Genomic DNA, 25,551 nt, shown 5'->3' on the forward strand with positions numbered 1-25,551 from the left:
ATGAACATTTGTTTCATCTCAGATACTGCCTTTCCCCCCTTAATTTTCAGAATTACAACTCTGTTCAAATTGCTCACACACTATACAATCCAAATTGGCTTTTCCAGGGTAGACCAATGTAAAAAAGAAAAAGAGCCTATTTCTAGCTCAAGTCTGGATGTTAATACTGAGAATCAGCTTCTGATTCAGGAATGAAATGTAAAAATTTACTCATACCTGAAGGAGTTGGTTTATCCATTAGGACACGATTGCTGTTAGCTGTGTGCAGCACATCACTTCTGTTTTTGAGAGAAATTAGTGATTGACAATCTAGGATTTGTTCTTAGTTTTTCTCAGAAGTAGCTGAGCCACATTTCTGGATATTAAAGTTTGTAGTAATGCAGAGCTAGAATTTGACAACACTTACCACACAGTATTTCAACAGGATAGGGAACACGCACAAACCCCTCAGCTGCCACTGTATGGTAACTGTTGGGACATATTTATCTTGTTAAGGACCACCACTGTAAGGTTCCTGTGTAGTTTATATCTATGAATAGTCCCATTAGTCTCAATGGGATTACTCACATAATTTCAAGGATGACAATAAGTATGTATTTGCAGAATCAGGGTCATAATAATGAAAACAAAGCACTCAAAAGGAGCACCAGATTCTCTTCCCTTCAGAAAACGATGCAAGCCCGTCTGCTAAGTCACCATAATTGGGTAAAATCAGTGTCAGGTTGTCTATCTGCAGTTTTTCTATAATAAACAAACTATTCCTCATACCTTCTCACTAATATATCATTCAGCTTTTTGGTGTTGAAAACATTCAAATTAGAAAAACAGAGCCTGGTTTCTTTCCATGAAAAAAAAATAGCTAAGTATCTTATTCAATATATTTTATTGGGCCAGATTGTGACATCTGTTTATAAGAAGAAATCCCCTCTGTGATTATCTATGAAAGCTAGAGAAAGATTGAGTACTATGACTGTTGTAAAGAATGTATTCAACCTGTAATACAATTTTGGTTTACTCTCTTTCACATTAAAATAATTAGAAATAATCTAATGTCTTTTTCATATTGTGATGCATTCAGATAAATATGTAAACAAACATGTTTGATTACTGGTCTTGAACCTTTGAAGCTAACTGCCATGTGTTTATTTGCTATTACTTACCATCTTCTTCACAGCTATCTGTATAAGCCCTTCCTCTCAAACTACTCATTTCCACCTCAGATGTTTCTAACACTTTTTCTGGAACTTAAGGCCACAAATGAACATTCTTTTGAAGAGCAGTAACAACGATCATTTGACCAAACACTAATTTCATTTTCTCTTCCATGATGTTGCACAGAATTGAAGTCAATATAAAATTTTAGCCCATAATGTTTTACGGCTGAGTGAGAGTTGTCCCCATAACCTAAAGAAGCACCATAAACAAGGGAAATGGCCAGCTTTCCATCATCATCAGGTTAAGATTAGATCATGTGTTTGACTGTAGCATGAAAAAAAGGTTGAGAAACATCAGATTAGATCATTTTAATTAGTGAAAAATTGCTGCTTTCCCAGGTCATCCAGGAAACACAGGTGGACAATCCACTTTGAAATGGGTAGAGGGAGATTCAGACTTCAAAGTGATTATTTGGAGAAGTTCACACCCTCCTTTCCAAAACAATCAATACACCTGTTAACAATTAAAAGCTGTGATTCATGGAGCAATTATAAGGCCATATCCTGCCATCAATTTTTACATAAAACTCCTAGTGACTTCAACGGGTCTTCCTGCTGATGGAGGATATGGGTCTATAACCCCAATAATAAAAGAAAAACTCTCTCTTTTCTTTTATAAAGCTTCTGATTCTCCCAGAGTTGTACCTTCCTATCCCCCTGTTGTTAAGTAAACATTACCTGTATTTTCAGGCTGTGCAGTCTCCAGTGATGTGTAGAGAAAGGATTTGGCCATTCATATCACCATTGTTTAAAGACACTTGAGAGATTAAATTCTTGTTCAATTGCACTTGTGCAATCTTACTGATGTCAGTGGGGTCACTTGGGTGCAACTAAACACAAAATTTGGCAGTGCCCTTAAAGTATAACTTATGCTAAGGATTCAGCAAATCCGCTGATCATTTTTTTAAACTTCATGATAGGTGCCTGAAAGGACTAGGGCCCTGGTCTAGCAATTGACTGCATGCAGGCAGACCCCTGTGCCTATGCTGAGCCAGTTGCGGGACCGAGACAAAAACATGCCAGAACAAGCTTCTGATTTCTGAAGGATTAGACTTGCTTCCAGAAGCTATAAATCATGACTTCAAACACAGAATGGGGCTAATTCTGCTTTTGGTTACACATGCACAACTCTATGGGGCAACTTCAAAGGCATATTGCCTCCACTCCACCCATACTAAGATGGAGATTGCCTTTTTGCCTGTGTTTCTCCATTGCTGAGATGGCTCTACATAATATACTCAAAGTAATAATTTCCGTCAGTAAAACAGATTCTAAAGGGTGTAAAATATACTATGATTTTTCCCTCTTATTTCTCCTACCTCTGGAAAAATCTTGGCTGGTAATGGGTTAAAAGTCTGCTAGCAAGTGTTGGCCATTTGAAGGTGTAGTCTTCTCCCCTGCTGATTTCCCCTTTGACCTTTTGGGGGCCAGGGCAGTTCCAGACTTCATTCTTACTCTATTTCCTGGTCTCTTTCTGGCTGTGCACTCAATGTTTCCACAGCAGATTAATGACAGCTAATAATATCTGATATATCTGGACATTGCCACATAATGAGTTGCAGTCCCACTGGGTCCCTGAAGTGTCACTACTAACAAATTCACCAGAGCTGCACATAATTAGCATGTAAAGGGAGTGATCATGCAGTAAATCTGTAGGGGAAGATGGATAGCCCAGGAGGGGAAAAAAATAAAGGAAAAATACTGTTCTTAACACTTCTTGCTAAATGTATGTTCCTTGGCATGAATATTTTCTTGATAACAAACCGTGGACAGGTTACCTTTACAGTAACATTATTCCTTCCATGGCTGATAGGCAGAATTTCATTATCCCACTGCTAATGTTACAATATTTCTGCAAAATGTCACCATATGTAAATGAGAGGAGGTTAGGGTTTCCTTCTTAGTTTTCTTTCAGGATGCACTGTCCCTTTTTGCTGTGGCCTGATTCCTTCCCCTGGTAGTTTACAGATTTGCTAACAGTGAGCTGACCCTTAGGAACTCTTCAAGTAGTGGTGGAACCTCTTCCTTACCTTAGCACAGCCAAATTAGAATGAAGAAACTTATATAAGTAGATGATATAGCAGCCACATAAAGGCAGATTGGAAAGTAGAATTTTAAACAGAGGGACTGATCCAAAGCCCATTAAAGTCACTGGAAAGTCTCTCATTGATATCAATAGACTTTGGGTCAGGCCCCGATTGGCCACACTGAAAAAAGGCAAAGAAGCAAGTGAGCATTTCCTCATACTGTATTGGTGTTTATATATATATACCTTAGTATTTCACAAATAAAACCAAAGCTGAAAGATCAGTCTTCCTTGCAGTTGTTTTAAGGTATGAAGAATCTCCCTTTGACCTCAACATCCTAAGATTAGGAAGGTTGGTTTAGTGGCTATAGAACCAGGCTGCAACTCAAAAAACCTGTGTTCAACTTGTGACTCAGCCACAAACTTCCCATATGACTTTGGGCAGGTCACTTAATCTATCCTGTGTCTGAGTTCCCCATGTGTGAAACGGGGATAATACTACTTCCTTACCTCACAGGGGCATTGTGATGATAAAATCCATTAATGATTGTGAGGTAGTCAAATCCCTATGTAAATACCTAGATAGATAATTGTTTTCAGCGTTGTTGTAGCTGTGTAGGTCCCAGGATGTGAGAGAGACAAAGTAAGTGAGGTAATATCTCTTATTGGACCAACTTCTGTTGGTGGAAGGTACAAGTTTTCAAACGACATAGAGCTCTTCTTCAGGTCTGAGGAAGGAAGCAGAGTGTCTGAGCTAACTACAAGTTGGGACAGATTGTTAAGAGAAGGGGTAATGCATGTTGGAGGTGGTCACTTGAAGTGTGCAAATGGAGATTAGATTATTATGCATAAAGGGTTTGAAGCAGGCAGTGTGATGTGAAGAGCTGTCCCTTGGGTACAGTGAATTGGGGTGACGGTTCTGGGCCGCGTGCTTTGGGAGGCCCCACAGGCCGATGCTATTGGCTGGCATGGTCTGTCCTGGAAGAGACGAATCCATCACTTCCGCTCCAGGCCTCTCAACCCCCTAGGGACGGCCCTGGTGATGTGTTACAAATTATTGTAATAAGCCATAAAACTAGTGTCCCTGTTAAGCCCATGGTTCTTGGTGTCTAGTAGAGTTATGAATTTAAATGCCTAGGTTCTTCTTTTGAAAGTATTGTGCAGCTTTCCTTTGAGGATTAGAATTAAAAGATCAGATATGGAGTGATAGCTTGGTGTTTCGGTCTTCTATTATTTTTCTGAGTGCATTCATTTGAGAGCGTAGTGATTGGCCGGTTTTACCCACATAGTTATTATTTTCTAGGTAGATACTGGTGACCCACACAGGGAGTTTAGTAACTAGAATATTCTTCCCAAACTACACACATTATTGCCATCTTTCCAGACAATGCCCAAGTACTGTTTTTTGTTTTAAGTTTATACCATTTATGGAACTTTTAGTTTGTTCTACACTGAGGATGGAATGTTGGCATTTATGTTACTCCTGTTCTTGAGTTTATTTGGCCAACTGGCAAATGTGTGGTTAATTCACCTTTTAGTTGATTTTATTATGTAATTAGTATTAGCATTATTATGCTGAATAGAGGCCTTTGGGGACAGCCAGTTAAGATTTTACAATTAATTATTATTGTTTATGAGTCAGTTTACCATCATTTGTGATAAAACATGGTTAACAAGGGAGATGACTTTAGAAAAAAAAAAGTATTTACTGAAGAAGTTTATCAGAAAGAAACTATTAACTAGAGGTGAACAAAATTCACAAGAGTTCATTCAAACAATTTCGTCTGCCTTGAGCTGTATAGGGCAGAGGTGGACAAATTATGGCCCATGGGCCACATCTGTCCTGCAGGACCATCCTGCCTGGACCCCGAGCTCCTTGAGGCTACTCCCAGCCCATCCCCTGCTCCTCCCCATCCCCTTCAGCCTCAGTTCGCTCGCTCTGCCACTGGAGCAATGCTCTGGGCAGCGGGGCTGTGAGCTCCTGGGGCAGTTCAGCTGCAGAGCCTGGCCTGAGCAGGTGCTCTGTGCTGCGTGGTAGCAGCGGTGGCGTGGCCTGGCTCCTGCCAGGCAGCGCATCTGTAGCGCTGCCAGCCACCGGTGCTCCAGGCAGTGCGGTAAGGGGGCAGAGAGCAGGGAGGGTTGGATAGAGGGCAGGAGAATTCGGAGTGGTGGTCAAGGGGTGGGGGGTGTGGATAGGGGTTGGAGTGGTCAGGGAAAAACAAGTGGTTGAATGGGGACAGGAATCCCAGGGGAGCAGTCAGGAAGGAGGGGGGGGGTTGGATGGGGCAGCAGGGGGCAGTCAGGGGCAGAAGTTTCAGGGACAGTCAGGGGACACGGACATGGTGTGGTTGAATGGAACAGAGGTCCCAGGGGGGCCATCAGGAATGAGAGGAGGGATTGGATGGTGTGGCAGGGATCTGGGATCAGTCAGGGGACAGGGAGAGGGGAGGTGTGGATGGGACAGGAGTCCCAGAGGGGCCATCAGGGATGGGGGGGTTGGATGGGACAGAAGTCCTGGGGGGAGGCAGATAGGAGGTTGGGGTCAGGCCATGACCCCCTCCCCTAATCAGCCCTCCATACAATTTACGAAACCCGATGCAGCCCTCAGGCCAAAAAGTTTGCCCACCCCTAGTATAGGGTCTAGTCATGAGGGACTGGAGGTTCAAGTTGGAGCAGTCTCAAATGGACTCAGTTAAAGCTGATTAGTATATGGTTTTACATCAAAAGCATGCATTGTGCATAATTTTGATACCAATCCGTACATGACCAGGTTCATACACGTTCACAAAGCTATCAACAAACCTCTAAACCAGAAGAGTTTATAACAGTCTAAAGCAGAGCAGTACAGGAAGGGACACTGGAGAGAAAGAACAGCTGCTGCCTCTTCAGAGTTTTGCTTTCATGATTCAGCCTCCACCAAGACATCAGTAGCAGCAACACTGTGCAGACACCTCTTAAACCAGTTAGTAGGCTCTGCCTTTTTCAGCATTGCCAGTTTTCCCATGGTTGTGGGAAAAAAGCTTGAATATGCAAACTGGAGTGTCTCAAAATGCAGAAAGTAAATAACAAGGAAAATCCAAATTGTATTATTTTAAGGATATCACAATTTGGCTGGGCCTGAGTCATGATTTTTGAATGCTGGAAATGATGCTTTTTTCCAAAACGAAAAGAAATCACAACATCCCTATGCTCCCCAAGACAAACCACTAGTTTTATTTATAAGAGCATGTCTTCTCTCTGAGCTTTCCATGCAGCCCCGATTTTAACTTGGTAGCTCCCAAATTTCTCAGTGCAGTTGTTAATCCAAAGATTTACCAACCTTAAAACTATATCCCTGCACCCCCAAACCCCCAAATGAAAAAAAGCCATTTTTTTTAGTTTGTTTGTTTTTAATGAAAGTCACAGAATCCCTGACTCCCACAAGGCCCATGTAAAAAAGGCAGCCTTAATGATAATTAACTGACAGTGATTGATAGCCAATAACAAGCTAGTAGCAGCTAGAACTGTGCCCTTCTTTCCATTCTTTCCCTCCTCCACTGAGTTTTTGCTTTTGCAATTAAATAATATGAAAAGTATTACTCATTGAATTTTGTACTGTGAGATCACCTAATAAGTATTTGCACCAGAAATTCTGCTGGCTTGTTATCTGTGATTTCACATCCCTAATTTTTACTATTGATAAAATAGCTGCTTTTGCATCTGAAACATCTGATAAACACGTTTCCACAAATGTTCAGTGTAACGTCATCTCTGTTTCAAAACAAGCCCAAAAATGTTGGGGCCATTTAGAACTGAAAAATGTTTGTATCTGAGTTTTAGAACAGTATTTCCCAAACTTGGGATGCCGCTTGTATAGGGAAAGCCCCTGGCGGGCCAGGCCGGTTTGTTTACCTTCTGAGTCCACAGGTTCAGCCGATCACGGCTCCCACTGGCTGCGGTTCGCTGCTCCAGGCCAATGGGAGCTGCTGGAAGTGGTGGCCAGTACGTCCCACGGCCCGCACTGCTTCTAGCAGCTCCCATTGGCCCGGAGCAGCGAACCGCGGCCAATGGGAGCCGCCATCGGCCGGACCTGTGGATGGGGCAGGTAGACAAACCGGCTCAGCCAACCAGGGGCTTTCCTTACACAGATGGTGTCCCAAGTTTGGGAAACACTGTTTTAGAGGATGGAGAAGAGGACATGGACATTTTCAAGTTCATATGAAAATGAAAAAAGACTAAAATTTCAATTTGCTTTTCACTTTTTTTTCCCCCTTTGGTAAGTTTGCACATCTAATGCTAACCTTTTAAATGCACTGACTATTTTGTCATAAAAATGATGATTGCTGAAAAACAAGTCTGGTATCCTACTTCACTTCTGTCTCTCAACATCTTATCTATCAGTAGGAATTGTTAAATTTTGCATGCCAAATCCACTATTGTTAATAATTTTGTCCCATTATTCTTAGATGTAATTTTGTGTCAGGTTTAAGCTTTTTATGTTGCTATTTTTGAAAGCTTTTTGACCAGGTCTATTCCTCTACCAGGGAAACGGTCCTGTCTGAAGTACATATGGTACACGGAAGACCTCGTGTTTTAGATTTGTTCTTCTGACAGGTGACTGCTTTGTATTTTACCACTTGCCACACTGAAATTATTTTATGTAGACTGCTTTTCTGAAATTCTCTCTTTCTTTCTTGTTGGTATAAGAAAAAATAACTTCTTTTTAGGCACCCAGACATCCCTTAACAGATTCATTACCTTTTCAGTGGTGTGATTATATATAACAAAATGTACACACAATATGCGTCTTTGAAGCTGAAGCATATCATCATGCATACTCTCAAACTGAGTGTTTTAACCATTTGGTACACTGATGACATATGAGGTGACGGTACTGATCTCCCAGCAGACACAGCACCAGGCTCTTTGATGAAGAAATTAGTCAATTTTATTTTGTAAATTCTGCGAGCCTTTTTCCAATAAGGCAGGGGTTGTCGTAAGTCTACATCTGCTGGGGCCTTTTCACTCCTTTTTATGCTGTCCTACATGAGAAAAAATAATAATTCAAGCATGCAATATTCATGGATCCTTTATGAAGTCAATCATTGTTTTGTCCATGGAAGACTGGCTAGAAGTCTTTTGGAGACCTAGCAACAGTTTTGAATTATCCAGGACTGTTGAGGGACAAGAAGCACTTCTTCAGTGCAGGGGCTGTGAACTGCCTCTGTAGCATGTCTTTCCACTAAAAGCAGTGACCTAGAGAACTTTCAAAATTGGGTCAATATTCCTTTCTCAGGATGAAAGTGGCAACCGAGGGCTCCAAGTAACACCATTTTTAAGCATAGAAGCTATAGAAGTTGGGACATAGATGAACACAAGCTTGCCTGCAATTTTATTTTTAAGAATACACTCATGAGGAATAGGTTTCATTGACTTTTTTAAAAGGTTACCATGAAAATAATTAATATATTGTTTATCTTGTGTGAAAAATAATGTTCTCTATTGAGTTCTTGATGTGATTGAATAGAGTGGCATTTGTTGCACATATGGTTGACTGTGATAAAGATGTGCCCTTATGCTGAGGTTTTTGCTGTGTGTGGGGGAGATGGGGGAGAGGGGGGTTATAGCTATGTTGGTCTTTATAAACCAAAATTACTTGGGTCAATTAGGACCCATAGAAGTCAATGGAAGGACTCCCATTGATTGTTCCATTACCATTCAATAGGTAATGGAACAGGTCCTTAATTTTCAGCTGGTGATCTATCATGAGGATGTGCTGACTCTGGGCCCAGTCTTCCAAGTCCTGTGTGTTGAAATATCATTGACTTCAATAAGAGTTCTGTGATCAGAGAACACAGAGGGCAAATAGTATACATCTGAAATGCTCTCATGGTGGAATAACCTTTGTGCTTTGTGAACTTTTTCTGGTTTCAATAGCCTGAATGGCCAAATGTATTTTTGGCTTGCCACTTTATCTACCAAGGATTTGGTGCTAAATGGGTTGCACAAGCGGTGAGATAGAACAGAATGTGTTCAAACTGAAAACTGATGATTTATAAATGGAACCTTTTACTCACCAGATCTGCTCCCTGTTTGTATGTGGAGTCATAGCTGCTGACTTCAGTGACAAAAATAAATTTTTACAGTGCTGTTCTCCCAGTAGAAATGAGGTTGTACAGGGGTCAATTAGAGTCTAATTTGCAGGAGACAAAAGATTTAATCCTCATGCAGATCCCAGGTTGAGTTTGCAGAATCAGGAGTTATGGAAAACCATCACATTTTACTTGCTGTTTGTAAATTGATACAGAAATCAGAGACAGACACAATTAATGTGTATTCCCACAATAACATTCTTACAGAGTCCTTTTTTAAAACAGAGCCATCTATTTAAAAATATTTCCCCTTCTCTTATTCAGACAGCAAGACTCTGTCCACCTTTAGAACAGAGCTTGTGTTTTTAAACTGTTGTAAGAATGGTTTTCAGCTAGGCCAGAGTTTTTCTGAGAAACATCTGACCTCCCTTTCCAACTAGTTCATGGCACGATTTCCTAATTCATTTTGTACATTCTTTTCAGGCAAACAACCAAACCCTGTCCACAGTAGAGAGATTCCCTATATCAGAACTCTACTAGTATCAACGGTGTGTAAACACAGTTCTATTCCCACTGTGAATGGTGCTGTTTGAATCCTATATCACTTTGCTATCTCCTTACATAGCAGAAAAGAACAGCCCATAGTAAGGTTAGTGATTCATCTAAACACGCTTTGTTTCATGTAAAGAACAATTTGTGCCAGCTTGCATCCCAATTATGTTAGACAAATCTGCCACAATTTATAATTACATTTTTATTTTAAATGAATCCATCCATGAATTAAAGTTGTCTTTTGTTTATTCACTGTAGTCCACAGACTGGTCTAAAAAATGAGCAATGCTTTCAGCCATTTATAATAAAAGCAGAATGACTAAAAAGACCTACCATTTTTTTTTAACTTTGCATTAATGAGTTCATCCCAAAATACATATGCAATAATACAGGAAATTAAGTTATAAATGTGGGGATGTGCTCCGAGTCACCATGAAAATCTGCATGCAAATGCATAATAATCACAAATCTACAATATTACAATATTAAAAAATACCTACAATTAAATTATCATGTGGAAATAATCATAATGTTATTGGAAACTCAATTATTGTGGCAACCCTTGTCGGGGAATTAGCAGGCTATGGCAAAGGCAAGTCAGACCTGAATTCATCAAATATATATTATCACAATATTACATGTTCACTTCGATTCCATGCAAAGACAAACATCCTCACTCACTAGTATCTGCTCAATGCATTTGTATTATTCATGAACAACTCTGTGATCTATTATACATACAAAACTGATTGTACACTGCTTGCCGCAGGCTACAATGCAGAGACACAGAATTAATTTTATTATATACACGTGCATGATAATTGTGTAGGATTCGGTCAAATATCAAACCCTGCTCCTGTGCTCCATTATTTTACTTTCCAAAAAGGGGTCTAAGGTCAGCAGCAATTTCTCTTTGGCGACAGTGAACCTCTTTGTCATTTAGAGTAGAAAGTTCCTGGTTACTAATGAGCCTGGAGCTGTGATGAATGGTCACACACTCCCCTTCTCCTCAACCCCCACCCACCAAAGGAAAAAATGTAACTTTTATTGAGACTGTCAACAATTCCTTCCCTCTCTCTCACACACACACATATGTCACTTTGGGCTGCGGATTCAGACTCAACATTCTACATCTACAAATCATCACAGATGGGACCTTCCTATAATTCTTTAAGCAGATGGTCAGTACAGTCAGGGAAACTTCTTTCCAGATAATGAGGGTTTTACTTCTGAGATTCATCTTCAGGATCTATTGTTATTTCCATGATGTTTTAGTAATCCCTTTAGAAGCACTTACATGAGGCTATTCTCCCTTAGACAAGTTCTCCTAAAAAAAACCCTAATAATAATGAAATGTTCTGAGTGTTGATATGATGGCAGGAATCTACCTCTTTTGGCAAAACTAACGAATTCATAACTAGTTGCAGGAGCAGGAGGAAAGGTGCTCTTATGGGGAAAATTCATCACAGTCCAGAGCCCATTGACGTCAATGGGAGACTGGTGACTTCAGCAGGCTTTGGATTAAGCTAAAGCACTCAATGGAAGGCTTAGGTGGAGCAAGCAGTACAGAGGGCCTTGTGAATTTAACCAACAATATATTTATTACTTATACAGGACCATAAATGTGTATTGTATCCCATATTTGCAAATACACAAGACTCCTCAGGACACATTTTAGCCCAATGATCCTAGACTTCTGCTTTGTGAAAAATTTCATATATAATCAACTGTAGAATTCTCTTTTCTCACAGTACCCAATCCTCCAGCATCTCTTCTGCCTTTCTTGTTTCTTGGATGTCGTTTGTTCCCTGGATTATTTTCAGCTGTAGAAATCAAAACTTTCTCCAGAGTTTCATTTGAAACTCACCATGAATGGCACCAACAGCCCAAATAGGATGGAAAAAATTCTGGACCTATTGAAGCTGGATATTGTGTTATTTTTTATTATTACTGAGCAACAGTGACCCCACTTTGAAATGGATGTAGATTAAAGTGCAGTAGGGAAATTTTAGTGCATGGCAGCAGGGTCCAGACAGATACACTGTGCGGCAGGCTAGTGAGGGATAGATTTATATTCCAGTTTGCTGAGAACTATGGCTACATCTATGCTGGGGCGTTATTCCCAGCTTGCGTACATGTACTTGCTCCACCTTATTGAGAACTAGTGTGAGTATAACTAGCAGCGTAGCCAGGGTAGCACAGCTAAAGACTGCATGACATAGCCATGCTGAATACAAACATATCCCTAGGGTTCAGGAGGGTTGGTTCATGACACAGCTATGTCATGCCCCGGCTGCTGCAGCCTAAGTTACGGGTGCCTACACTACTATTTATCCTCGTGCTAGCTCAGGCATGTATACATGAGCTGGGAATGACACCCCCTAGGTCAGGCCTGTACAACATGCCTCCCAGGGGCCGCATGCAGCCTGTGTGGGCTCACTGTGCAGCCCACGGCAGGTGAGTAGGCAAGAGGCGGGTGAGGGAGGGGAGCTGAAGAGGCGGGCTGGCAGTGGCAGGAGGTGAGGAGGCGAGCTGGGGGGGGGTGGGGAGCTGAGGAGATGAGCGAGAAGCCAGTGGCTGACCTGTTTTACTGATCTGGTCTGGCTCCCATGCCCTCTCTAAGGGTTGCAGCTGTGTGGAGGTGCTGACTTCCATGCCTTCCTCATTCACATCTCATTCTTTCTACAGGGCAACCGATTGCAAAGTTGGGGGGAAGAGCTTGTTCTACTTTTAGTAAAAAGACATTTTTCTTTTACCTTAATTATACTACCTTTGGGGCCCGCTATAAAATATTACCAAGGTTCAATACGGCTGTTTCGGTGGGGCAGTGCTGGGGAAGGAGGGTTTGTTTCCATGGAGCGGGTGGTGCTGGGGGAGAGTATTTCAGGGAGGCTGGGCGGTGCTGGGGTGTGTGTGCTATGGTTTGGGGGGGCTTGGTGGTGTTGGGGGGGGGTTTCGGTGGGGACGGGGGCGGTTCGGCACTCAGCTGTTTTCTTTGGAGTAATATGGCCCTCGCTGCTTTACGAGTTGTGCAGGTCTGCCCTAGGTCATAGCTTAGATGTAGCCTAAGTGTTCATACAGAATAACAGATAGATGAAATTTCAGCAGTTCATGTTTGCATCTGTTATTAGTGCCAAAAGCACAGCAAAGTTCAATTATTTCTTTGAAATTCGTGCAAACTCTCTTGAACACACAAGGGGAGTGAAAATCTTGCAAAAACAGCATCTCATGAGATCTCTAGTCCATCCCTTCCCTAGTCAAGCTGAAAATACACCAAGAATAATTTCTCATGGTATTTTGGCATTTCCTCTCCCAGCTAAAATTGCAAACATATATGGCAGGGGAGGGGAAGCTAAACATTTAGCTGTATTTTCCAACATTAGAAAAAGATTCAGTTCAAATTCCGGAGAAAGGTTGAATTAGTTCTTATTTGATCTGAATGGATTCACATGGCTCTAATCATTAGAAGCCACAAATTAGAATCACGGCAAGGGGTGGTCATATGGAAAGTAGCTGCAAAAACAAGGGTTCTTGTTATAACTCGATTAACGTTTATTTTGTGAGTGTTCATAAAGGCAATACATGGATTAAAGTGCACACACACACAAAACAAGGCTTAGCTTCAATTCCTTGACAGCTATTAGACAGTATCTATTTTACATTATTATTTTGTATTATTTAATATTTTTATTGCAGAAGCATCCAAAGGTCTCAATTAGCATCAAAGAACCATTGTGTTAGGTGTTGCACAAACACAAAGGTAAACAGTCCCTGCCCCCAAAGGGCTCACAGTTGAATAGTTTGATACTTAGTACATTTACCCAATAGTGTCCTGTGGGTTGTGTACCAAGGAGTTTATCTGTTGTTGTTTTGCTAGACATCTTCAAATAGATAATTTTTAAACCAATTTAACACTTTTAATGAAGGGCTCCGTTAGGAAGGCATCACTGTAATAAAGTATGACTAAGGCTGCTTTAGTGACATAGCCTTTGCTCTAGTGCAGTGGTAAGCAACCTGAGCCAAGTGGGCCACCCATCAGAGTAATCTGCTGGTGGGCTGCCAGACTATTATTTTACATTTGCACAGCCATCCACAGCTCCCAGTGGCCATGATTGGCCGTTCCCGGCCAATGGGAGCTGCAGGAAGCAACGCGAGCCAGTGGATCACCCCGATGGGCTGCATGCAGCCCGCAGGCCGCAGGTTGCCCATCAGTGCTCTAGTGACTGCAGCAGAGCCAGTGCATTGCAATAGAGACTGCTATCCTCTCTGTTGAGGCAAATGCAGGGCTTCAGCACATTTCAGCAGCCATTGAGGTAAACTGGCCACTGAGGAAAGGGCTGGATACCTTGAAGGTGTTCTAGGCATTTAAAGATAAATATTCCTATTTCAAAGGGCTGAAGCATAGATGAGGAGTGATTTCCCCGAGGTTACTTAGAGAGTTAGTGGCAGAATGAGATTAGAACTCCCTGTCCTGTCCCTGTCCTGTATTCTGAGCACTAGACAGCACCACTCTACTAACACTAGCACTGACTAGCACTGAGAGCCCAAATTATACAGGATGAAAGTAATCCCTGCTGCGGCTCATTAAAAGCCTTCTGTATTTCAAAAGTCCTAGACTGAGGCTGTGTGGGGTACTGCTGATGTTTGCCACCAAGGAAGTTTCCACATCAGCTTTTCATAGGTTTGTGTACAAGGAGGCTACAAGAGTGGCCATCAGACTCGTTATTATTATGGAGATCCTGGGGGCCACAGCCCCCATAAATAGCTATAGAGTGGCAGCAGCTTAGTCCAGCCTATGCTGTGGAATGTACTGTATTTCCACAGCCTGCTCTCAGATAGAATTTACACACATCTATCCCAAAATATCTGCAGCTATTGGTGGAGCCAATGGTTTGGGGTATCTGACTTCCTGTTTCGTCCACAGAGGCTGGAAGACAACCTTGACCCCCTTTATAAGTGAATGTGTCAGAAATTCCATGTGGAGTTTCCCAGCCTCTGTGTGACCATAGTCTATCTGGTTAACAATATGCTTTACTGGCAATTATCTCTCCCCTTCATGCTAAATATTACTAGTAGCAGTAATAATAAAAAACAGTTCAGTGTTCTCAAAACTTAACATTTGTAAAAGGGAATGGTTAGAGATGAAAGAAGGTAGCATGATCAGGAGCCAATATCTTCTGGAAGAAATTATGCATTTTGGAAGGTTATTTTGAACACTAGACAAGGCAACACGTTGATTTCTGGTATTTCTTTTTGATAATTTCTGCTTCAGACTCAACAAAAGCCGGTCCTAGTTACTCAATTTAGTAATGAATACTCAATAATGGGGGCTCATTTTGCTTATTTCAAAACATACACTTTTATGTTTTTTCTTTCATTGTCCCTGGGCTTGTTTGTAGCTTCCTTAAGGTCATCAGATTCCCCACAGGGATGCCAGCCTCACAGTGTGAGGAATGTCGCCCTAGGCTTTCCTATATGTCTGATGGACCTGGATAAAAACACTAACTGTCACAACCTAATAAGAATGGCCATACTGGGTCAGACCAAAGGTCCATCTAGCCTAGTATCCTGTCTTCCGACAGCCAGGTGCCCGTGGTGGAATGAACAGAACAGGTAATCATCAAGTGATCCATCCAATGCCGCCCACTCACAGCCTCTGGCAAACAGGGGCTAGGGACACCATCCTTGCCCATCTTGGCTAATAGTCATTGATGGACCTATACTCCATGAATTTATCTAGTTCTTTTTTGATCTCCCTTTTAATGACAGAGTTAAGGCACAAAATATGCTGCACTTGTGGCTACTCATGACACCAGAAGCTAGCAACACATCAGTCATTGTATACACTTCTAATGTTCCCCTGGCACTGCTAGTCTGGGCTGCATATATAATGCCAGAGTATGATGACTTTTTATGTAAATGTCCTAGCTTTCAAGAAGGTGGATATTCTGAGGCTAAACTAACAAGATTTCTATTCAAGTTTTGGCAATATAATTGGCAGATTTTCACATTTTCTGCAGGAAGGATACATGACATCTGATCATGTTGGCCAGGCATAAACTTGGATTCTCCATTTTCTCTTCTTGAATACCTTTGTCCCAAAGATCCCTTGAATTTTTGGCTGGAGGTCTTATGTTTTAGAGTTTGCATGTGCAGGGGTAGATTTTCTGGATTTTTATAGAGAAAAGTACTATTCAAGTTTCTTCCAAATACATTTGTAGGAGTCGACATTTAAATATCCAAATGTTTCATTTCCAGTTAGTACAGTGGTACATTTCCCCTTTATTAATAATGGTGTCATCTAAGTCATATGCTAGCTTGCTGTAAGCTCCAGTGATATAACAAAGCTCTTCTCTACATGCAGCAACATGACTAAGGGAAGGGTGAGGCTGAGGTGGAACAAATGTGTTTCAACACTTCTTTCTTTGTATTTATTAGTGTTCCATAGCATTCCTGCAACCTGGCCTGCTGCTGCTCGAGCTGCTTATGTAAACTCCTAATTGAGCGCAGCAGCAGAAGCCGCCGATACATAGCTACCTGGAGTTGATACCTCTCCTTTTCTTCCAGTTTTCTCTTTTCTATGATCTCCTTTACTTTCATGGTCTTCAGCCATGTAGTTTGGCCAACGCTATAGGGGGCCATATCTTCCTTTGTGTTATTCCAAGTGAGCGCAGTACTGGAACTCCATATGTGACAGCAGCTGAGTCCACTTACTAGCATGGAAGCAATATTTGGGGGGGCCTCAGACTCTTTAGCAGCACCTGCAGGCTGGAACTCTTCAGAATACTTATTGCAGTCACAGTGAAGGCTTTCTGGGCATGGAGAAGATATGGCTACAGGCTTCAGTGTACAGATTGCCTCAGGATAAGATGATCCAGCTAGTGATATATTTGCATCTGTTGAATGATATTCAGTGAACCCAGGGGCTACATTTTGTGCCTTATTATGAGTAATAAAATGTTGTTCAATGAGGGTTTTTTTACACTCTATGGCCTTGCTAGATGAAATAGACAATCTTCCCCTCTCTTCATTAGGGCTGCTAAGCAAATCATTTGCAGAGCAGCAGTCTGCTGTGGTGCGGGTGTAACAAGCTTGAAATGGACATTTTTCATCATTATTTTGCATCTCCTCTTCATCTCCGGACATCAGACCTACCTTTTCAGCCATTTACTGCATGAACTACAAAATGATTCTGTGAACAAAGTGGAAACAAGAGGATTTAATTTCCACACAAAACCAGTGCAGAATGACATTTGAAGAAAGAAAATCTCTTTATATTTAAGCAACAGAACTATTACTTTTCTAATAAAGCACAGCCCTTGGGTCACTTCAGGCCATTTCTCGTGATTTGCATTTGATGTTCTTTGAGACACAACATTAATCCAATAATAATTAAAATGATATACTGTACTATTAACATTCTCAAATCTTTAAGGCAAAGTGATCTATGCCTGCAGCACTGTGCGTGCTGACTAATTAAACAGAATACAGTTGTAAATGGCTATTGTAAGTACTTCCCCCATTTAAAAATACAGTGTCATTTATAGTGATGGGAGAGTTAGCAGGATTGATCGGCTTTAAACAGAGGCCAGTGTAGCATAGACAGTAGGTTTTGCTTAAATGCCCTCCTAAGAGAATCTGTCTCCTAACATTTTGTTTACGGTGGTATTCATTTTCCTTGTTAATTCTCTTTAACGCTACAGCTACATGCCAGCTAGTGATAGACAGGAAAAGAGCACTTACCGAGGTTGGTGGGGAAAACGGTTACTGTGCTCTGTGTCTGTGCATCATGCTTGCTCCTATATGAGTCAGCAAAATCTGACACAGGAACACATCACAATGCAGAATCATCCTCAGTAGAATTCTCCTGTTCCACCCAGCAACAACAGAGTCTCGCAGAAGATCCCCACTAGCCACAAGATTAGAGCTGTTTTATTAAACTACTATTCTGCTCTAATATATTTGTAAAGAAATTTGAGTATCTAACTAAAACGTCAGGGTTGGTGATCACTTTACACAGCTTCTTTCTCCATTGTACTTGTTAGCTCATTCTAAAATAAATCAATAATGCTGCACCTGCTAGTCCCCGTGAGACAAAGAGTGTATATTTAGCTCCACACAAAAGAGGGTGAGGCATTTCTAACTCTTATGTACACATCACTTCCTTCTTTAAAGGAAATAAACATAGATAAACTGTGCCTGCACAAACAAATTAAATCTAAAAATGAAACTAAAGTAAAAATTGGACTTGTGAGTGCTCAACACCCCTGAAAATTAGGCTTTTGTTGCTTAGATATGGATATAGGCACCAAGTTTCAAAATAGTGGCCTCAATTTTATGAGCAAGATTAGCAGTTACATTTAAGTAAACTACAGCAGAGGATAAGCCTTTCTTTGTTGCTCTGATTGTATGAAAACCACCTACATGCCAAGTCAGGTTCTGTTTCCATTTGAAAAGCAAGGGGTCAAATTAATCTCTCTCACATAATTGCTCAGTAGATTTTCATCAAGGATGTATTTGTCCCAAGCCTGTCTTCCCTACGTCCTGCCCTCTTCATTATGGTAATACAAGTAAAATAAAGGACCAACCCAAACTTCCATCTAGAAAACAAAATGAATCTTTCTAGAGTTAGAAAACAGTGAAGTTTAACCTTTCTCCCAAATTTTTACATCTTCTCTAATGCCTGCTATATAATAACTGTTATTTTTCTTCTGCACTGAACATATTGCTTTCTGATTAATCTGTGACACATTATACGGGTAAACCATGATCATCTGAACACCAGTTAACATAAATTCAGATGGATACCCTAAGGTCTGACTTGAGCCCAGTTTTTTTCTATGCAGAAAATGTTCTGCACTGAACAGGTAAAATAACTAAACCTGATGCTTTTATGTGCTAGACTGCCTCAGCTGGTGTAAATATGTGCAGCTACATTACTTCAATGGAGCTATACTGCTTTACAATAGCTGATGCTTTAACCATATAGGTTCTGCTGGGTAATGCTGTGGAGTTTATAAACTCTGCTAGAGAAAGTTATTATCTGGGAAGCTAATAAACTCGAGCTTACGTCTCAGTGACTCCCATTTATCTGAATCTTCACTTATCAAACTGACTGTAATGACAGTTTATGGAATTTAGATAATAAATTTTATTGTACTACACAAATTCAGGTAACAGAACTTTTACTGCATTATACAAAAAAAGTTCATTACAGTTCAGTTATCTGTTTGGGTTTTTTTTTAAACTTCTGGCTGCTCTCAAACACTTCTCCAGGGTATAGGTCTCGGTTAAATGTGGGTGGGTGTCAGGTATCATATTTTTTCAAACTGACATGTCAATATTTTTCTGTCATTTAGTTGTGTTCCATATTCTATCCATCATATTTTCCTTTATAGCAACTTGCTGGAAAAATAACTATGATTTTCATACATTTAAAAATAACTGCCTCTGCAGCTGCTGGACCTTTTTTTTTTAAAAGCTGGAGCTTTTTTTTTAAGCAAACAGCCAAATTTTGCAGACAAATGTTCTTGTTTTAAATAAAATGTACAATGAAAAGCTGTTTCATGCACAAAATTACTTTTAATTAAAAATGGTATAAATATGTTTTATATATATGAATCTGTCTGAAAAATGAGCAGCAGCTGATACAGGCAGCAAACCCAGCCTGTTCCAATAAAAAACCCAAACAAAACCCAAACTAGTTGACTATGATGGCTTTTCATAGCACATTATGATGACTTCAGTTGCAATCCATAGAGGTTAACTGCAGAAAAATTCAGTCCAATGGATTAACAAATTCAGCACAAGACAAATGTATAGGGACAATATGGATAGGGAGATGTGCATATTATTATGGCTGAAATGTTAGTGGTGTCTGTAAGTAAGGCTGTATGAGTATTTCCATTATTAAACCATTTTCAGTTGCTTATAATTCTCTAAAACTAATTTTCCCAATTATAAAACACATTTGTGACTATTTTTGAAGAATATTAGTTCTAAAATGCTTGTGGTCCTGGTGGGGGTGTCCATACAAGGAGACAGCCCTGAATAAAAAGATGTACCGTTTAAGTGTTTCTGTGAAAAATGCTTTTGAGTTTGACTCATCTCTTCCAGCTGGGGCATGATTCATCTGTCCTGGTCTCTGGTTACCATGTCACTGCACTCACCAAGGCTGGTTTTGGCCCTAAAAAAGCAATAGGAGGTCCTATATGTAAGCTTGTGTTTTGCTGAAGGACCAAACCAGGCCAAAACAAACTAATGAATATAGGCCTATATAAGACCTAGTTAGTATTATTGTTGTTATTATTCAAACATTTAAACCTTCGTTGTGTGTTTATATATGCTGCGTGGACCATTGGGTAGAATTAGATTGTAAGCTCTGTGAGGAAAGCACCATGCCTTATTACGTGCTTATACAACACCGCACACCCTGTTGATAATCAGTAAACAATACAAAAAGCATTAATTAATGTATGGGAGATGAAAGATCAAGTACATCCAGTTCAGGTGGTATTCAGAGAGTTGTGATGGTTAAAGCATGGGGTTGCTACCTCACACCTAAAGGTCAGGTCTGGTGTTTTAAGAATCTGGGAGACTCTTAATAGTCTGTAAGAAGGATCACTTATGGAAATTTGTAATTTTTTACTTCCAGCTGAGGAATCATCTCTGTTTTCCAGTGGTTGTTACTTTAAACAGTGTGCCTCCTACAATCCTCATCACTTTTAGTTGTGATTCACCAGTCTTATCACTGTACCTGAGGAGAGCTTAAGCATTTTGCTTTTATGAGAAATATATTGTGGCATTTCACCCCATCTTGAATACTGTGTGCAGATGTGGTCACCCCATCTCAAAGATATATTGGACTTGGAAAAGATTCAGAAAAGGGCAACAAAAATGATTAGGGGTATGGAACAGCTGCTGTATGAGGAGAGATTAATAAGACTGAGACTTTCCAGCTTCAAAAAGAGACGACTATGGGGGGATATGATAGAACTCTATAAAATCATAACTAGAGTGGAGAAAGTAAATAAGGAAGTGTTATTTACTCCTTCACTTATAATACAAGAACTAGGGATGTTTGCCAGAAGCTGAGAATGGGCGACAGGGGATGGATCACTTGATGAATACCTGTTTTATTCATTCCCTCTGGGGCACCTGGCATTGGCCACTGACGGAAGACTGGATACTGGTCTAGATGGACTTTTGGGCTGACCCAGTATGGCCATTCTTATGTTCTTATGTTGATTGGAGTCTTTAGTAATTACAGTTATATCTGGGCAACAAAATGGAATTTAATGTTGATAAATGCAAAGTAATGTGCATCAGAAAACATAATCCCAACTATACATACAAAACATTGGGTTCTAAATTAGCTGTTACAACTCAAGAAAGAGATCTAGGAGTCATTATGGATAGTTCTCTGAAAACAACTGCTCAGTCTGCAGTAGCAGTCAAAAAAACCAACAGAAAGTTAGGAACCATTAGGAAAGGGATAGATAATAAGACAGAAAATATCATAATGCCACTATATACAACCATGGTATTCCCACACCTTGAATATTGCATACAGTTCTGGTCATTGCATCTAAAAAAAAAGATAGATTAGAATTGGAAAAGGTTCAGAGAAGTACAATAAAAATTATTAAGATTATGGGACAGCTTATGTGAGATGAGAGATTTAAAAGACCGGAACTTTTCAACTTGAAAAGAGAGGACTTACAGGGAATATGATAGAGGTCTATAAAACTGTGACTGGTGTGGGGAAAGTGAATAAGAAAGTATTATTTAATCCTTCATATAATACAAGAACCAGGGGTAACGCAACGAAATTAATAGGCAGCAGGTTTTAAACAAACAAAAGGAAATACTTCTTTACACAACACACAGTCAACCTGTGGAACTCATTGCCAGGAGATGTTGTGAAGGCCAAAACTCTAATAGAGTTCAAAAAAGAACTTGATCAATTCATGGAGGATAGGTCCATCAATGGCTATTCGCCAGGCTGGGCAGGGATGCAATCCCATGCTCTGGGTGGCCCTAGCCTCTGTTTGCCAGAAGCTGGGAGTGGACTACAGAGGATGGATCATGCGATGATTGCCTGTTGTTAATTCCTTCTGAAGCACCTGGCACTGGCCAGTATTGGAAGACACAGATACTGGGCTAGATGGACCATTCATCTGACTGTTTGGCTGTTCCTATGTTCTTATCCTATCGTGTCACATGAAAAGAGTTAATGATAGCAAATAGAGAGGGTCATATAAGAATCATTCTAGATAGCCTTTCAGTTACCTTTTTCTTCCCAATTATAATACCCTTCCTCATGGGTTGTTTTGTCCCCTCCTGCTCCCCGGTGGTGTTGATCTTGTTTTTTATTAAATACAAACATGTTATTGACATTTATAGCATAAATGAAATTTATATTTATGTATATAAACAGCACTGCAAAGTAATAGAAATGGATGGGGATGGGGATAATTATATTACAAGACATCTGGAAAGCTGAGAGGTTTTTTTTTCTTGTGTTTGGGTTGCAGGACGCTAATAACTTGTTTGGGCTGACACTGTGAAGAGTATGTAGTGTTTTTTAGCTGTGTTGCTGCCAGACCTAAAGAAGAGCTCTTTGGACATTTGGAAGCTTGTCTCTCTCACCAGCAGAAGTTGGCACAGTAAAAGATATTACTTCACCAACCTGGTCTCTCTAGTGAAAAATATCTTGGTAGCTGGTACTGTAATTCCATATTTTATGCTAATTGATCTTAAAAATCAAAAGTCAAATTTTATTCCTCAATGTACAAACTCACATGGTTTCAAATGAAATCAACGAGAGCCACATGTGTTGCATCTGAGGACTGAATTTTTCCCTAAAGATTTTTTAAAATATTTTACTGAGCATTAAATCATCCATGGAGTGAAAAAAGTCATACTTCCCACTCTATCCCCCTCCCAAATAGCCAGGAGCTACTGGAGGCTGCTCTAAAATATGGTGCAACAACCCCCAAGGGGCCATCTGCCAGTCAAGGATTGCCAGCGCACAATGCATTCTGGATATATGCCTCTTTACTGAGGGAGATCTGGTGGCTTTATATCATCAAACAATATAAGGAGGGCAGCTCACAGCCCAGAATCTGGCCCTTTATTTATGCAATGCAGTTTTCTGGATTTTTCAGTAGTTGACAGAAGCATCACGGGAACCCTTCACAGTAATAAATTGTGTGCCTTATAGGTAACATGTATGCTCTTAACAAAAATCCCCCAGCATAGATGAGAAATGCTCCATGACCTATAATAAATAAGTATGATGTTTCCAGCTGAGCTCCTAGAAAAGGGGGTTTGACATAAAACAAAAAATAAAAAACCACCCTGTTTCAATTGGCACACATTAGCACTTTAATTGGCAGTCTCAAGCATTTATTTGCCATGGAGGCCAGGGACGGGCAAACCTCCCAAGGTGTGCCTATAAATCATTTTTGGATACTCCCACAAAAATTCAGAGAGTCATACAAATAGTCTGAAACATTTGAGTTTACAACACTGGACTGGTAGTCTTGTGAGAATAGGCTTATCCAAGAGAGGTCCATTTTTTCCTTTTGGTCAGAGGCCTCGAATACACCTTTCCTTGTGATGTTTCCACACCCCCATTTCTGACAGCAGTTGGATTCACATTACACGGAATTAAAAACTCACTTGTGGGTACCACTAACCTGCTCTGTAAATGTAAGAGAGTGACCTCCTCATGGCAAGGATCATTCCTTCTTGTCTGTCTGGAAAATACCTGCCACAAAATGTGCACCACCAAAACACATAGTGAGCACTAAATAAAGAAACATCATCACTGCCCAAAGGCTCTTACAATATAAGACCACAATCCTGCAATCCAAGGGTCATATCTTTACAGAGCTTGCGTGAAATCAGTGAGACATGATATGGGCTTAGTGGTCCACCTACCTGGATCAGATTGCAAGATCAAGGGGATGAGGAAATGGGCAACTAAAATCAATGGTACTTTTTCTGAAACGTAAAAATGGTCTGGGTTTGTATTTGGTTCAGTTGTGGGAAAAAGGGTTTGGATTGATTCTTACTTTATCCAATCAGCTTGCCCTCTCCTAAAGCAGAATGAACTCTATTAGCTCTAGATTGGCTCTACCCAGGTTAGGAATGATGCACAGAGGAGTAAAATGGAAGTGCTTGCTCTGTCTCTGCAGTGCCTGTTCTGTGGATCAACAGGGGATGGAAGGGACTCTTTCCATTGACTCCAGTGGGTTTTTGGATCACTAGGACTGCCAACTCAGCACCATAAACCAATATTTATTTTTTCCTTCTTATATTTGGAGACAGAGTAGGATGGAATATCATGTGTTTGTTGAAAAGGGAAATCTGGTTAGATGCTGAAAAACTGCTGGGTGAAAAATATTAGTGTTGTTTCAATGGTAGGTGAAAAACAGAATCTAAGATATCAGTGAAAGCTTATCTTTTTTTCCCCTAGAGTAAAAGATTGTAGTTTATGGATAGAAAAATTAAATATGACCTTCACCAGTGTGACAGTCCTGCCTCATTTATTTTTTAGCTTAATCTCGCTGGGTGAATATCATTTTGTTCAGTGAAACAGAAAATGGGGGAGCTGGGACAAGGAATGGAAAATAGTTTAAAATAGGAAAATCGTGTAGACCTAGTTGTTGTTATCTATTTCATAGGAAGAGAAGATGGAGGAGATATTTCCTCTAAAAAGATTAATGCTTACAGAATACTTGAATGATCTCCAGTAATAAAACACTTAAATATATTGCTCAAAATAGGAACTCCATTCCTGGCAAATTAAAATTGGAAATGATGGTAGTTTTCCAAACCTGGTGATTAGATTCAGGACATGAAATATAGTTTGTGGACAACTCACATGTGTAGCTATTGTTCACGTCCAGGAAGTGTTGAGAGAAAAATCCTTGCTGCTAAGGAATATGTAAACACATGATATATATCTTGATAGTTCAGTCTTACGTTTACTTTTATGTTGACTCTTGACCATGATTGACCAGCTGATGGACAGACAAGGAGAAAATTCTAAGCAGTAAAAATAATAAACAAACCACTGTGAGAGATGTGAAAAAGAAAAATGTAAAGGAGAAAACTAAGGAAATGGTGCTGAACCAGGGATGGACAAATGAGTTTGAATAAAATAAGAAATGGAAATGCACAAAAGTTTCATCTCAGTTTAAAATAAACCTCACAGATCTTTTAAAAAACCTTTGTTTCTTGGTTCTGCATTTTTGCATTTTGGTTCTACATTCTTTGGCCAATAAACCAGAAAGGCACAAAGGAGTGAGTTGTTACAATATTTCTGACCCTGCCTCAGAGCCTAGCCTAGTGCACAATGAAGTCAATTAACATAAGAACATAAGAACGGCAGTACCAGGTCAGACCAAAGGTCCATCTAGCCCAGTATCTGTCTACCCACAGTGGCCAATGCCAGGTGCCCCAGAGGGAGTGAAGCTAATAGGCAATGATCAAATGATCTCTCTCCTGCCATCCATCTCCATCCTCTGATGAACAGAGGCTAGGGACACCATTCTTTACCTTTCCTGGCTAATAGCCTTTTATGGGCTTAGCCACCATGAATTTATCCAGTTCCCTTTTAAATATTGTTATAGTCCCAGTCTTCATAACCTCCTCAGGTAAGGAGTTCCACAAGTTG

This window comes from Gopherus flavomarginatus, chromosome 2, assembly GCF_025201925.1.
Source record: "Gopherus flavomarginatus isolate rGopFla2 chromosome 2, rGopFla2.mat.asm, whole genome shotgun sequence".
Classification (NCBI taxonomy): Eukaryota; Metazoa; Chordata; order Testudines; family Testudinidae; genus Gopherus; species Gopherus flavomarginatus.